This window comes from Bombyx mori, chromosome 3 (genome assembly GCF_030269925.1).
Source record: "Bombyx mori chromosome 3, ASM3026992v2".
Lineage (NCBI taxonomy): Eukaryota > Metazoa > Arthropoda > Insecta > Lepidoptera > Bombycidae > Bombyx > Bombyx mori.
This window is the reverse complement of record NC_085109.1, coordinates 11824146-11841806: the sequence shown is the minus strand read 5'-3', so window position 1 is coordinate 11841806 and position 17661 is coordinate 11824146. Positions and strand designations below refer to the sequence as shown.

Sequence of the window (17661 nt, the reverse complement as noted above, 5' to 3'; positions counted from 1 at the left end):
ACCTTAGAACTTATATCTCAAGGTGGGTGGCGCATTTACGTTGTAGATGTATGTGGGCTCGAGTACCACTTAGCAACACCAGGGTGGCTGTGAGCTCGTCCACCCATCTAAGCAATAAAAAAAACTTTACTAGTATTGTTATTTAAATATGTACAACTAAAACAAAAACATAAAAAATAAGGTGTACTCGTAAATAAAAGATTAAGATATAAATCAATTATCGGTTATCTAAAAAAATTATCGATATATGAATTTCATGTAATTATTTTTCTTTATACTGACAACACTGAATTTAATCTGACTGACTGACACTTCGCTTGCTGCTTGTGGTGTTGTGCTTGCGTACAAAATGGATGTGTTTTGATTTTTCTTCGATTTATTTTACTTTTATCAATAACGTTTCATACTACGACTAAAAAACATTGTGTGAATTGTGGTTTTACCCTGACCGAGATTTAAAACCGTGTATATGCTCTCCTTTGCTATTTTTAGACGATACTAATTGTGTGTGAAGTTGAAGAAAATATAGATATTTAAAGAATTAAGTGTGTTATTTATACCTTATTGGATAAAAATACATTAGGAACATCTTAAACATAAAGAAAAGAAAAGTTCTTGAAGTATCTCACAATCCGACACTTATTTATATAGAAAATTAACCTCAAAACGAGTTTTTATTTTTATTATATTTTTTATAATATTGGCGTCAATTACAATATATTTTTTAGATATCCAATACATTTAAGAATTTGAATCAGTACATTTTTATAGTAATATTTGATGTCCATCTTGGGCCTAGCACACTATGGAGAGTGGGCATTCCCCTTTAAATGTTATGTTATATTATATAGGTGTACATAATGATATTGAGTACTTCGGAATGAATAAACAATAAAAAACTTAATTGCCTTTTCAGTTATATGTATAATAAGAATAATTAAAGCCCTTAAATTCTTTTTTTTTTTTTTTATTGCTTGGATGGGTGGACGAGCTCACAGCCCACCTGGTGTTAAGTGGTTACTGGAGCCCATAGACATCTACAACGTAAATGCGCCACACACCCTGAGATACAAGTTCTAAGGTCTCAAGTATAGTTACAACTAGGAGTGGGTAATATCGGTTTTGCCGCGTATCGAATCGTATCTATATATCGAGGATCAATATCGGATATTGAATCTATATATTTTCTGAATTGATGGATGCTAGTAGATTTTCTCGATTCATGATATTTGAGATTTGAAACGATACGCTGATATAATATCATAGTAGATATAGATTTAAGTCATCGTTATACGGTTGGTTTTCTGATATCAATTTATAATATGATCTTAAAGTAATAAAAAGAACATGAAAATAAAAATATCAAAAAAACTTTCCTTCATGCTTTTACCAGGCTTAGGACTGGCTACATTATTTTCAGTTTTTAGTATTTTGTGTCTTAATTTAAAATTACAAAATATACCAAAAGAGTGTAGATTTCAAAAGTTTAATACAAACACAAGAAATAAACTCAATTATTTGGATTCAACTAAAAATAGAAAAATGTGTACTTTAAAAATCAAACACAAAAAACTTTTAAGTATTTATAAACACTTGTCCAAAAATTCTAGTTCAAGGTCAAAGCGCGTGAAATTAAATTCAACGATGCAAATAGGCTATACTACATTCAAGTTAGGGTCGAAAGTTGAAACTTCTTTCCTTAATTGTATCCTGCTGATACGCTAAGAATAATCTACAGACATATGGACTTAAATATAAGGTGTACAATTGTATGGATAATGCCTGTTTCTGTTTCATTCATCACATGATATCCCTATCGTGCGCTCACTCACTCTGGCCGATTCGATACGAACCAAACGAATATCGCTGATATTCACGAATCGGTACGATATGCCGATGCGCATCACATCGAGCAATATCGTGTATCGGCTGATATCGCAATATAGATTTCGATTCACGAATCGGTACGATATGGCGATGCGCATCACATCGAGCAATATCGTGTATCGGCTGATATCGATATATAGATTTCGTGCGGGGCGATATCGGATTCAACGATATTGGTGCGATATATAGATATTGAATCTATATACGATTTATATCACCCACTCCTAGTTACAACGGCTGCCCCACCCTTCAAACCGAAACGCATTACTGCTTCACGGCAGAAATAGGCAGGGTGGTGGTACCTACCTGCGCGGACTCACAAGAGGTCCTACCACCAGTTCTCTTTTAAAATTAATATTAAAAATTTAACAATATAATAAACTGTATAAAACTGGACTATTTTTTTTACTCCATGACAGATTTCATTCAATGACACTGAAGATTTCCTTTATATAAACTAAAGAGTTTTAAATAATATAGGTTTTTCTTTACATATACATATATATTACATAATATACTTTTTATTGTGGACAAAACATACACGTCCAACTGACCCCCCATTAGAATTCGATTTATAATGTTTTGAGGAATCAACAAGGGACAGATCTTTTGCAGGGCGGGTGAAATTTCTCGGTAGACCGACGTTGATACCTCAAGGAAGCTTTCTCTAGTCTAATTACAACGCTAAATGGCGCACGAATCGTTTCAATGCACTACCATATATATATATATATATATTTATGATTGTAGGATTATTGGTGGCCCGGAGGCCTTTCCATTTTCAACAGGACAGGTGGGCGAGCAAAGGCTCAGCCAGAAGGGATGGGATTTGCTAACAGCTGCCTGAGCGCCTCCGAAGGAGACCTAACAGCTCAAGAGCAGCTGCTTCGCGAATGAATCTACTACCGGATCGGAATCGCGACCCGCTGAGAAGATCCGGCGAGAAACTCAGCGAGCTGATTCATGGGTTTTCAGACATCTAGACTAAGGGCATATGTCGCGGCGGCATGACGACTCAGTTGAGAGCCTTGTGGTGCAGGGCATGATAGAGGGTACAATATCGCGCGGCAGATCACCGTTTAGATGGATCGAATAAATAAAGGCATCTGTAAACGGTTATCTAATCAATAAAAAAATTATCAAAAAGCGCACCACCACCCGAAGTGATGACCACGACCACTCTGCCAAGAGCGCATACGACTCAGAAGAGTAAGTCACAGTAGAATCTGGCCGGATTCCCTGGTGTAAAGTAAAGCTTCTTGTTCTCGTATTATTTTATTTACCTCACGCGTTTCATATTAGTAACAAACGTCTGTAGTTTGATGATAACCGATAAAGCAATAAAGTTTCTTAACGAAAACCACGCCGAAGCGTGTTCGAACTCGGATCTGAACGCGCGATTTCTTGTTTGATATAAAACGAGCTTTTCCCGCACTGATGAATTATTTTCAAGATTGCTGCTGTAGATGGGAGCTTTCACGGCTGTCATGAAGCAAAATAGTTACTGGAGCTCATAAATACCCAACTTAAAACATGAAGTTGAAGGCGTAATCGAATAATAACCATCGAACGAACGACACAACACAACATAATACAATACAACACAACACAACACAACACAATACAATATCTGAAAATTGTAAATTATTTGAAAAGTCTGAAATAATATAATTACAATAAAAAACGCGATAGTAAGCCGTAAAAGTTTTTGAAGTCGTCGTGGCCTAAAGGATAAGACGTCCGGTGCATTCGTGTCGAGCGATGCAACGGTGTTCGAATCCCGCAGGCGGGTACCAACTTTTCTAATAAAATACGTACTTACAAATGTTCACTATTGACTTCAACGGTGAAGTAATAATATCGAGTAATAAAAATCGAACCCGCAAAATTATAATTTGCGTAATTACTGGTGGTAGGACCTCTTGTGTGTCCGCACGGGTAGGTACCACGACCCCGCCTATTTTGTAGATGTCTATGGGCTCCAGTAACCACTTAACACCAGGTGGGCTGTGAGCTCGTCCACCCAACTAAACAATAAAAAAAGGAAGAGTTAGTATTCACTGTCGTCATGTCTATGGATTCCCATAGATACTTAACAATAGACTAGCCGTGTGAATTCGCTCACTTATTTGTATGTCCGTATCCCTAGAGATTTCTTGAAATAGAACAAAAAAGAATTGAGAGATAAAACAAAAATAGAATACTTGTAAGTCTCCCACGTACATATAAACATATTTCCTTAATTATCGTGATAGCGTTTATAAATGGTTTTTTATACAACTGAGGAAATAGCCGGCAGATTCTCACTAAATCAATCACTCGGGTTTATTTTTAGTGTTTACGGAGAGTCTGTGCGGATACTGACTCAGCGCTGTTTAGTGAAGATTTTCTTGTGTTCCGAGAGATAATTGCAAAAAAAACAAAAAGTCATGATTCTTCTGATTTCTAGGAAGCGCAAAACTTAACTGCTGTCTTAAAAGTACAGGCAGAATTTTTCATTGATTTCCGAACGTGGTTGTTTTACTGTAAATTTTGTTTTTTTTTATTGCTTATATGGGTGGACGAGCTCACAGCCCACCTGGTGTTAAGTGGTTACTGGAGCCTATAGACATCCACAACGTAAATGCGTCACCCATCTTGAGATATAAGTCCTAAGGTCTCAAGTATAGTTACAACGGCTACCCCACCCTTCAAACCGAAACGCATTACTGCTTCACGGCAGAAATAGGCGCGGTGGTGGTACCCACCCGTGCCGACTCACAAGAGGTCCTACCACCAGTAAATAGTATCGCTTAATTGTATCGTTGCTAACATTATCGTCTGTGGCACCATTCAGATTGTAACAAGTAACTGCTTTGAGACTGCAATGCGTAGTTTGGATGTAAGTACCTATTCATGTATACTTCACAATACGCTCTAAAATCCATTATAAATAAACACAATCACAGGCAGAAAAAAAAATAAAAAATAAAAATGTGTTTTTATTTTTCGTTAGGTGAGAACAATCCTGAAATATTATTTATTCATGGCAATAAACGAAAAAGTTGAAGCGGCCAAAGCTATTCCTTTTCTTTCCTTGTTTAAGGAAAAACAAAAAATTAATTTAATTGTAACGATATTTGACATGAAAAATTCATTTTTCATTAACAAAATTAAAAATTTATAACAAATTTGACTATCCTAACGACGGTTTTTTGTTCCCTACCTAAGGTAATTGAGGGGCCATGCCAGCGTACCCTAGCAAGTAGGTGAGCTCACGGGGCTCAAATATGACGACGTTGCTAGCACTAAGAAGTAGAAGTCGTCGTGGCCTAAAGGATAAGACGTCCGGTGCATTCGTAGCTAGCGATGCACCGGTGTTCGAATCCCGCTGGCGGGTACCAATTTTTCTAATGAAATAAGTACTTAGCAAATGTTCACGATTGACTTCCACGGTGAAGGAATAACATCGTGCAATAAAAATCAAACCCGCAAAATTATAATTTGCGTAATTACTGGTGGTAGGACCTCTTGTGAGTCCGCACGGGTAGGTACCACCGCCTCGCCTATTTCTGCCGTGAAGCAGTAATGCGTTTCGGTTTGAAGGGTGGGGCAGCCGTTGTGACTATACTGACACCTTAGAACTATATCTCAAGGTGTGTGGCGCATTTACGTTGTAGATGTCTATGGGCTCCAGTAACCACTTAACACCAGGTGGGCTGTGAGCTCGTCCACACATCTAAGCAATAAAAAAAAAAAAAAAAAAACCTTAGTAAGAGCAGTGCTTCGCAGAGTCTACCACTGGATCGGAAACGCGACCCACTGAGAAGATGCGGCGAGAAACTCAGTAGGACTAACTCCATGTTTAGCGCCCGTCACTATCGGGGCGTGGACCGTTGGTTCGATTCCTACGTCGGGCAATTTTTTTTTATTGCCCTTGTAGGCAGTATTGCCTAGTAGACGGCCTACCTGATGGTGAATGGTTACCGTCGCCCATGGACTTCAGCAATGCCAGGGACAGAGCCACGCCGCTGCCTACCGTAAACCGTAAATGTGATGTGTAATTTCAAACTCAGCCAATAAGCTCTTTTAAAACGCTATGAGATCCAGAGACTGATTTACGTATTTAAATGCGTATTAAAATAATGAAGTACATGAATGTTAAACCTATTCTAAACCTGCACCACCCAGCCAGAATATTGTTATCGTTTCAGCCTCACATTATATGAGGCCATCAGCGCAAAAGTGGCCTAACCAACAATTTTTTATATTCAAGCTTATATATGACGTATATTGAATTTATATAAAATATAGTAAATTTGGCAAAACCGGCCTATCCACAGTTTCACCCATAGATAACAGATAGTTTGGTAAACATTATTTTTGCGCGTATTGTTTTTTTGTCTACTCAAATTTAAATTCATGCAAATTCAAACCTAATTGCCTTCATACTAACTTTGGTAAGCTTAGGCCATTTTTGTGCTGACGGCCTCAAAAATGAGCCATTATTTACGAACTAGTTCATGTATATTCTAATGATTAGGCAATAATATATAGAACTTATTATTGTTTTATAATATAATCAGTAATATTATAATCAAGTAAATAGTTCACATTTCTTACTTATAATATTTTATGGGCGCCTTCCGCTTGACAGCTTTCGGCGCAATAAACCTTTATTGTTATTTATGTTATATAATTCGATATTATTAAATGATAATTGTATGTAAACAATCAACAGAATAATTAAGATAAACAATGTTTAATATTACCTGTTAAGTTTGTATTAAAATAGTTCAAGATGATTGTATAAATACCGGCGGTAAGCATATTCTATTCACATTCCCGATCCTGCGGACAGAATGAAAAGCAGTCGACGTCGCCCAAAACACGTCCTTTCGGATTCTCCCGATTCACTAACGGTGCTCTTAGGTTCCTCAAGCACCGGTCATCGTACTCGTCGAAGGGCTCGACGAGTAAATTAACCCACAGACACAGCCTACTGAGTTTCTCGCCGGGTCGATTCGGTGGTAAATTCTGCGAAGCACGGCTCTTGCTGGGGTTCGTGTTAGCAACGTCGTCAGGTTTGAGCCCCGTGAGTTCACCTACTAGCTAAGGTTATGCTGAAATAGCCTCTCAAGGCTATCAGCATAAGTAGGAAAAAATGTATTCATTCGTATTCTACCTGTCCTAATGTGTATTAAAGAAAATATATTATTTCGTGTGGATGTAGTGTCTCAATTGTCACCGCCACTCTAATAATCCTTCTACAATATAATAATGGCCAGCTAATATTATACAAGAAGAATTTTGTGATATTTCTTTCTCTCAGTCAAGATGTGCTCATTTCAGTCGTTTTAAATTTGCGCAGAGGACAAGCTGAACACACACAAAGTCATTTATAACCGCATCTCAATATGGGCGATAGTATTCGGAGTGTGTTGTCTATATACTCTGATGACTGTATAATGCCTGGTTGGCCAAAGATCATTTGTCTATCTATGGTATATTAGTATGATGACCATTTGTACTTTTTTTGGCTGGACAGTACTGCTTTTTAAGACACTGTCCTTTTTTTTTAAAGCACAAAATATGTCCTGTTTTTTATTTATCTCTATTGTTTTTCAACGAAATTTAATTTATACCCAAATTTAATTATTGAATGTAAAAGTATAGTATAAATGTATAATAATAATCAAGTTCGCAAATAATCGCTTAGAAAAAAATGTACATATGTGTACATTGATTATGGACGAACCTTAACATAAAAGAAAACCTGTTTCACCAATAGAGTAGACTAGTCGACTATATAGTGCAAATGTCGAACGTTTTTTTTTGTCCTTATCCTGTTTTGTTAATAAAAAATAATGGTCATTATACATATATACTAGTTATTGGTTCTGACTTACTAATTACAAATGTAAAAAAAACCATAATAACAGAACAAAGAGCTGAATTGCTTGGAAAAACAAATGCACAGCATTTTTCAATACCTTCTGATTTAATTTAGATAAGGGGGAATATCTCGAAAACGTGTGTGATTAGTTCATTTTCGCGATACCTGTTAACTGAAAGTTTTGTTTAGTTCTAAGCACTTTTTTTTTTAAAGAGTTATCTCTTGTTTGTACTAGAAGCTGCATATCTCGCCCATAATATACCGCACGTACGGTGCAATAGCGTCACCTATGCAAATTATGTAACTTTTCAGGAGGAACGTTGGAAAATTCAACATCTTATTATATAATTCTGATATAGTTCTGCTAGGCTATAGAAATAATATGAACTACAAACTTCATCAGTAAAAGCAAATATCTCTATCGTCTCACTAGTAACTATTAAAAAGTGTATTTTCTCATACTCAGTTCAGTGTTAAAAAAATTGTTTAAGTGACATAATAGCAGCGTATGTGCGCGATAAGTAAATAAATTTCAGTGGGGAGCATATCTAGGTTATTGAGTGATATTTATCTAGCGATATCTGATATAAAGCTTTTTTAATTTTTATTTCCCTATCAAATGTACTAGTGTTGACTCTATGATCGAATTTCAACTAGAGTGGTAGTAGAAAAATCTTGTCTTTTTGTCCTCACGTATAATAACATTGGTACATTCTTTTTTTTATTTTTATTGGTTAGGTGGGTGAACGAACTCACGCCCACCTGGTGTTAAGGGGTTACCGGAGCCCATAGACATCTACAACATAAATTCTGCCACCTACTTTGAGATATGATTTCTAAGGTCTTACAGTACAACGGCTGCCCCACCCTTCAAACCGAAACACATTACTGCTTTACAGCAGAAATTGGTAGGGTGGTGGTGCCTATCCGTACGGACTCACAAGACGTCCTCCACCAGTCCTCGCGTCATTTTCCTCATTATTGAGGGTCGTGATTCTTCCGCTGCATCATTTTCTCGCGTACCATTTCGTTCCATCTACTGCCATATTTGATGTTCAGAGAAGGTCGAATTTGGATCGATTTTGTTTCGAAAAACAGTCTATGATATCTGCTCTAATATTAAAGTGCAAAAAAAACAACAATGGAATTTCTGTAAAATATCTATGCATATGTATAGATTAATACGTGAAGAAAAACTTTGTACCTCTTTTTACGAAAATTGCGCGGACGGAGGAGTATCAAATTTCTCACCCTTATAGTTTTTATAGAGAAGGAGTGCAGAATGCAATTTTTTTTTTTAATTATGTATAAAAAATACATTTAATCATTAAAAAAACATTACACACACACGCATTTATTGTTTTGTTTATTGTTAGTCTGTGGTCTAGTTGAGTATAGATTAATATTGTTTGTCTATAGTGTAATGGTGCCTTGGTGAAATTTGTGATTATAGAAGTATAATAAATAGTCTTTGACAGTAGAATCGTAATAATGTTCAAATTTATAATTTCGATACAGAATACATACAGAAATAAACGATTTATTAAAAGGGTTCCCAAAGGTAAACCAAAATTTAAGAAAGAAAGAAAGAAAGAAAATCTTTATTCGCCAGAAATATAGTTTACAAGATATAGGACATAGCTTCATATATTTCGCCTGTTTAGGCATGCGAAAATTTAATTTATTTTTATATTAATTATAACACAAAATTTACTAAATCTATCTATTTTTACATTCTATCACTTCTTATTCTAATATTTTATTATGTACAACACTTATCATTTAAAAATTCTTGCACACTATAATAAGCCTTGTCTATTAGCCATAAATATAATTTTCTTTTAAATTGAGTTAGTGGAAGATCTCTTATATAGATAATTTGATATAAGATAAATTGTTATTTTTATCAGTTGAAAACAAAACTCGGCAAATTCGACCCATACCTCTACTCAATATTGGTGAAAGCCACGTTGTATCTCCCAATAAATAAAACAGACAATTTCGAGTATGTTTATCTATCGCTATCAAATATATTTTTTACCTTTCGCACGTACTAACCGATAGCTTTCACGTTATTAATCTATTGCATACAATTTTCATTCCTCTCTTCTATGTACTAGAGGTCCCGCAGTAGTCAAATTTCGACTATAAACAATTGGAATTGTAAGTTTGTACACTATTATGATTGTATTTTATACTTCTATAATCACAAATTTCGCTAAGACTACACTATAAAAAATCTTAACAAAGACAAACAATATTTAATCTATTCTCAATTAGACAACATACGTCAAGAACAAAAATTTGACAATAAATAGTATGCATGCGTGTGTGCGTCAAATACATGGTATGTAGTGTGTGTAATGTTTTCTTTATTGATTTAATGTATCTTTTATGCATTATTTAAACAAAAATATTAGCATTGTGCACTTCTTCTCTATATTCTCTATAAGTGTGGAAAATTTCATACTGCTCCGTCCGCGCAATTTTCGTAAAAAGGGATACAAAGTTTTTGCTTCACGTATTAATATATAGATATGTTTAGTTGGTTTGTATATTAAGAGCAATTAACGTATTTCAAAACGAGCAGCCGAATATTAATTGTTCTTAACTATTAGGACTAAGGTTTTTAGGGGAAGTTTTCTTGTAACTACCGTTAGTCGCAGTGAACTTGACCAAATCGAAGCATAAACTTGGAAAATGGACTTACTGGTGGTAGGACCTCTTATGAGTCCGCGCGGGTGGGTACCACCACCCTGCTTATTTCTGCCGTGAAGCAGTAATGCGTTTCGGTCTGAAGGGTGGGGCAGCCGTTGTAACTATACTTGAGACTTTAGAACTTATATCTCAAGGTGGGTGGTGCATTTACGTTGTGGATGTCTATCGGCTCCAGTAACCACTTAACACCAGGTGGGCTGTGAGCTCGACCACCCGCCTAGGCAAGCAATAAAAAAAAACAACGGAAATGCCGCACCTTCAGATGCGAGCTCCAAAATGTTATATAACAGCTGTCCCAGTATAAAGAGGATCGTAGGATTATACAGCAGTCTAAATAAGCTGTATTGTAGAGCTTGTGTTGGGCCACAGTACATATTACCACCAGTAATGACGGGATTCCTATTCAATTAAGTACTAAGCGCGTTTTTACGAACTATAAGAAGTCACCACCAAAACTTTAAGTTGGTCCACAGTACATATTACCGCCAGTAATGACGGGATTAAAATTTTAGTAGTGACTTCTTGTCGTTCGTAAAAACGCGCTTAGTACGTAATTGAATAGGAAAGCCCTGTTAAAGCTGTCAAGACAAAGGGCCACGGGAGCTTCTTGTAATATTTTTTGTGAGCCAAATCCAGTATGATTAATGAAACCGAATGAGCCGGTAGGCAGCGGCTTGGCTCTGCCCTTGGTATTGCTGAGGTCCATGGGCGACGGTAACCACTCACCATCAGGTGCACCGTATACTCGTCTGCTTACAAGGGCATTAAAAAAAAAAGAAATTAAAAAACCATTTAAGATTTGGTTCATAGTAATCCACTTTTATCTTGTAGAAAATAAATTCCAAATTATAATAACAAAAGATGACATCGTATACAACGATAACAAAAGACGAAATACATATGCAAATGTCAAAGTACTACTAGTTTTCATGTCAAACGGGAAAATATGAATAAATTCGTTCTGTGTAATAAATCTATTACCGCAGAATTCGACATGATTTATTGTCGTCTGCTCCAGCGTTTTCATTTATTAAGAGATGACAGATCATCAAGAACGCGAGTCATGTGACAAAAGAATAGAAAAATCACGAATTGCAAAACCGTTCGAATATATTTTTCGGTTTCCCTTTGCCTGAAAATCATAGTTAAAAAAAATTATATATTAATACTAAATCCGTGTACATTTGTAAGTATAATTATACGAAACTGTATTGTGTATGTGGTCAAGGAATTTGTTTATAATTCTGAAAATTTGCATATAAAAACCAAAAATTTGGACTTACGGCCTTACGATGAGGATCTCGAAAATAATTTAGACCACAAAAAAAAAACTCACGAAAACATTCCTACAAAATTTTTCAAAGGTTCAACAAAAAAAAAAAAAAAAACAGATTTTCAAAAAAAGAAAGTACTGGTTCCAATTAAAAAAAAAAAAAACACAATGTCACTTCGTATAATGACCACTTAAATTTGAAAATAGAACCAGCGCTCGGATTCTGGTTCGCGGGAACTTGTTCGCTCGTTATAGGAACACTCAGGCGGCCGTCGCCCGCGGTTTCCAACGTTCGACTGTAGTAAGGTCTACGAGTATCTACTACGGACTACAGCGCTACGAGCCAAAATTCGTAGCCGGGTATTTCAAGGGGCTGAAGTTCGGAAGCTTCTGTTTAAAATTGTAGTCATGTTCTTGAAAGGTCGGATATGTTTTTTGTATATTACATTTTGTTGACGCAATTTAAATAAATCCATATAAAAGTTTGTATATTATGTTTTCAGGAAAATAAGATGTGTGTTTATTTATCTTCTTTTGCGTGTTATATTATATTCAATGACATTCGTATTTAAAGACTAAACTTCAGTTACGTGTAGGAGCTGACACGCTTAATATTTTCATTGTCATAGATGAGTAGGTGAACTCTTGATCTAGTGTTGAGCGAAGTACAAATAAATAATAGTTTAAAAAAACAAAAAAAATACGCTTTTATAGAAAATCCAATTGAAAAATACTAAATAAAGTTTAATAAATTTGAATGAAAAATAGTGTAAGAAAAATGAGTTTATTGTTAAAAAAGGAGTGGGTTGATTTTTAGGATATTATCAAAATAACCCTTCTACTCATATCTGGTCATAAAATATTTATAAATATTGATACCAATTTCGAATTAATCCGACGTTTTAAAGGGGTCAAAATCATGTTCCGTTACATACCAACACACATACGAAGCTTAAGCGTATTAAAAATGAAGATAAGATTTAAAAAGTAAAAAATTGAAATTGAAATATAAACTTACAAAATTAAAACTGTAGTTTTAAATTGCAAAGGTCAAAAGTCAGCTCTGTTATGTTGTTTGCAATTACCTTGTGTAGGGTTGAGTTTTCGCGTTTTGAATAAGGTCTGTAATTCTTATTGCTCTAGAGGAATAATTAAGCTTAGTTATGTATAAAATGTTGAATTTGTTAATTAGGATAAGTACAACAAGAAAAATTACATATTATTAACAAGTTCAAGTTGACTTAGCGGAGCTCTTATTGTTAATGTTCGTGTTGGCAATAGAATAAAATACCCCTTGTAACGATAGCCTTGAGACGCTGTTTTAGCTTCTCCTTGAAGTGTAGGTGAGCTTACGTGGCTCAAGCCGGAGTGCTGCTAACACTGGACCTAGCAAGGACAGTGCTTCGCAGAATCTACCACCGGATCGGAAACGCGACCCACTGCGAAGATTCGGGGAGAAACTCAGTGGGCTGTGTCTATGGGTTAATTTACTTGTCGATCCCTTCGCCTAAAAGCACCGTGAATGGATTGGAGGATCAGAAATGACGTGTTTAGGGCTTTCAAGACTGGCATAGTCGCATCGCTTCATCAGACTAGCTGGACACTTTATCCTCGCTTATCAAAAAAAAAAAAACTCTTTCAAATAAATATCTGTTCAGAAAAGATTAAGATTTGGGATCCTTTAAACAACAAAAAATATTGTTGATAAAAAATTTCCAGTATCTAGAATACTCACACACGCGCTTGATTTGGAATTGGAAATCTCGAATTGTAAACCTATTACTGATTCTGATCGATTCAAATTATGCAAATTAACTGAACTTCGAATTCACAAAGGGGAGTAAGTAAGTCAATTAAAATTTCACAGAAGATCGATTTTTGTAAATTGACGATTTACGTTCTATGAAATTAATTCAGATCTTAAAATAACGTGAATTGTCAAAATGGTAGATTTGTGTAAGCCATACGCTGCGCCGAGATTTAACTTGTACTATATCGTATTTTAGCTTAGGTTATCTAGTTCAACTAATCGCCAATCTAAAGTTAGCGTATCTTGGGAATAGATATCTGAAAATGAGGCTAGAGCCGCAAAACAGAGCTGTGAGGGCTGTATGTCATCTTATCTGGTTGAGAGAATAATGGAATTTCTTCGGTAACCACTTAATACCGTGGGCCGTGAGCTCGTCCACGAATTTACGCAACAAAAAAAAAAAACATATATAAAGAATGCATTAAAAATTTAGTTAGCAACCCTAATTTGGACCCGTTTATGTAGTACCAATGTCAACTGAACTCATTATTTTAATACGTTCCATGCGGTCATGTTTTTTTGTTTTTTGTTTTAAATAAGCTGCTCAGGAACAGAAAATGTTTTTACTTCTTTCAAGGAAAAGTGTAAAATGAAAAAAAAAAACATTCAGAGTTGTACGGTCTACGGTTTGTTTGTTGTATATTACGATGACATTTTCCTTTTTGTGATACTTTTTATCTATATATTAATACGTGAAGCAAAAACTTTGTATCCCTTTTTAAGAAAATTGGGCGGCCGGAGGAGTATGAAATTTTCCACACTTATAGAGAATATAAAGAAGAAGTGCACAATGCTAATATTTTTTTTTAAATAATGCATAAAAGATACATTAAATTAATAAGAAAACATTACACACACTACATACCATGTATTTGACGCACACACGCATGCATACTATTTATTGTCAAACTTTTGTTCTTGACGTCTGTTGTCAAATTGAGAATAGATTAAATGTTGTTTGTCTTTATTAATATTTTTTTATAGTGTAGTCTTGGCGAAATTTGTGATTATAGAAGTATAAAATACAATTATAATAGTGTACAAACTGACAATTCCAATTAATTATAGTCGGATTTCGACTAATGCGGGACCTCTAGTCTACTTAAATATATAATATATGTGTATGTTTGTAATATATATTATATGCCTCATCAAGGAGCATTTTTTTAATTATTAGCTGTCAACTAGTTTAATTTGTGATAAGGTAGATTTGTGAAATTGGTATCTACTTCAATTGTATATTTATGTTTCAAAGGTATGTTAAGTATATATAAATTGCTTATTCTTATTTATGTGTAAAGAAGCAAAATTTTTCATAATAATTAAAAATACGAAGTCAATTAATTGTCCAATTCATAAAATGTGTTGTGAACTGAATGTGACTGACATTAATTAATTTTACATAAATTACTTTTAAAGTAATATTATTATAATCCAGTCTAATAATAGATGGCGCCAAAAACATGATTTGCATAACAATTACAATACCTAATCAAATTATTAATGTTAATTATAGAACAATTTATTATTAATATTTATGGTTTATTAATTATGGATTATTTTGACAGTTATCTGTGTTCTTAAACAATAAAATAAACATTAAACATATTCTGTACATTTCGGGTTAAAGATATTCTTTATTCTCAAAAGAATTACATAAATTCACTTAAATGAGAACATTAAAATAGTTACAATTACTTCAGATCGTGCAGTACATGACAATAATTTACAGTAACAACATGCGACTCTATGCTATAAACAATACATTTAACAAAAACTATAAAGATTATTATTTTCTTAAAATGTATAAACAGGGTAGATTACCACAGCAGATCGCCTCGACCAGCCGGCCGGCCGCTCGGTGGCGGGTAGATATTGGCGCCACAAGGAGCTAATTCGCATGGATGTGGCATTGGTTAAATGTTTGCAGGTTGTTAGTTTCGTTGTTTTTTCATTTCATTGTTTATTATATTTCTTTCCTGTTTATATTTAGGTATAAATATGAAGTTATTGTTAAATAAATGAAATTAAATTAATGGAATTGGGTAATTACTTTAAATTGAATTTAGTATTTTTAGTTATTAACGTAGGCTTAAGTAACAATACTATCATTTCTATGGATGTAACTGTCTGAAATAAATGGATATTATTATTATTAACAAATTTATCTTAGAAACTATATTATGGGAACATTTTTTCTTATATAATCATTACATTTATTTTTAAATACATTCAATGACTTGATATTTTTTAAATCTAAAGGCAGCATATTATACAGTTTGACACCCTCAGATGATATATTTCGTTGTCCATAGTTAGTTCTAGATCTGGTAGTGATTAAGTTTTCGGCATTTCGATTACGATAGTTTTGAAGTTCCTTTTTTTTAGTAAACGTCAATTTAGAATGTATCTCCTTGTGTAATATTTTTCTTATTAGTAAACAAGTGCTATAGGTATACAGTTGTTTTACAGACATAAGTTTGGTTTCACTATAGACTTTTGTGGTGGGTGTCAGGTAATCGTAGTGGAATAATAATTTGATTATTTTATTTTGTGTTCGCTGCAATTCCTTTAAGTTCGTGTCAGCAGTGCTACCCCATACCTCAATCAGATATTGAAGATGAGGTTTAACCAACGAATTGTAGATCATGAGAGAGACTCGACGAGGAAAACACTGGGCGGTCCCGCGCAAAGATCCTGTTAAACACGACAATTTATTTTGGATATGTTGAATGTGTGCTTTCCACGTCAAGCCGCTGTCTATAGTTAATCCTAAGTATTTTTCTTCGTTACTATTTCTTAATTTTTCGCCATTTATAGTAAGCGGTGCATTTTCACAACAAAACCGTGTCCACTAAATATGGTAGAAAAATAGTTTCATCTTCCTAATAATAAAAAAACTTCAGAGGTGTCAAGGGACACCCGGATGGAACGAAGTTCCTTTCGATTAATTAGTGAAAGAATTGTAATTTTTTTTTAAGTTATAATAATAAATTACGGCATTATGAAGAAAAAAAAAAACAATACTATGAACTAAATTACTATTGTTGAAACGCTATTTCGAGAAACTGTACTCATTACGCGGACCAATCGGAAACGAGCAATGTCACGCGATAAGCGCCTACACGTTGATTGGTCAGAATGACGGATCTAAAAAGTGTCGTGACAACTTTTCGTAAGAATTTTATCCGTCTAGCCCCCTTTCACAACGCGCGATAAGGAACTTCGTTCCAATAAATAATAACATAGAATAAACTATATAAATCATGTTAATTATTGTCAATAATGTCGGTTGCGCCCATATATTCGTTGCTCACATGTTATTAGTTCTTTTCCAAAGCTAATAGACCCAACAATGTAAATGTTAACGTATGAGATTGTAACGAATGACAATTTTGCAGTAGGAACATAGGTACGCGACGTTTGAGTTAGCAATATTCCCAATACAAACGTCTGAAGACAGTTTAAGACATTAATTTTCACAAAAATGATGTGTGATGTCGTGGGACACCGGATAGGAACGAAGTTCCTTATTATAAAAATATTAATTTTAAGTTCTATTCGAGGTATAGTTGAAGGAAATAAAACTGGAGGTTTCGCAATAATCCACGGTCATTTGGTAACGTGCGAACTTATTGTGGTACACTTCATTCACGGTTGTTTGCATAAGAGTTAGTGTATTGCGCAAACGAACGCTCTGAGATCGTGGTCAATGAATGATAAAGAATATGTAATTTTTTGTACGTTATTACAAAGTTAAGTCGTACATTGTGTGCATTACTAATTTGTACGTTATTACAGAGTTAAGTTGTATACTGTGTGCATTACTAATAAAAATCTTACGTTACGGACATTTTTTCCCGGTTAGGGTACCTCTCCGCATCGTCCCATAAAGAACTTCGTTCCAAAAAAATCTATTCTGATTGATACTGTTTTTTTACTAGTGGTAGGACCTCTTGTGAGTCCGCGCGGGTAGCCTCTACCTATTCCTCCACCACTCTGCCTATTTCCTTAATTTTTGGAACGAAGTTCCTTACGGTCCCGTTGAATTTTGTATTTGATTCCAATTCAAATCGAGATAATTAAATAAAAAAGAGT

The 17661-nt window shown here is 34.6% G+C and overlaps 1 protein-coding gene across 2 annotated transcripts in view; it reads right to left on the bottom strand.

The window, feature by feature from the left end:
* The window catches only part of NGR-A15 (neuropeptide receptor A15), a 135925-nt gene extending 123872 nt beyond the window's left edge, over positions 1-12053 (bottom strand). For both annotated transcript variants that reach the window (XM_038017903.2, NM_001134240.1), the window contains 1 exon segment: positions 11764-12053. The gene's annotated coding sequence lies outside the window, so the exon portion shown is untranslated.
* Positions 12054-17661: the final 5608 nt, after the last annotated feature.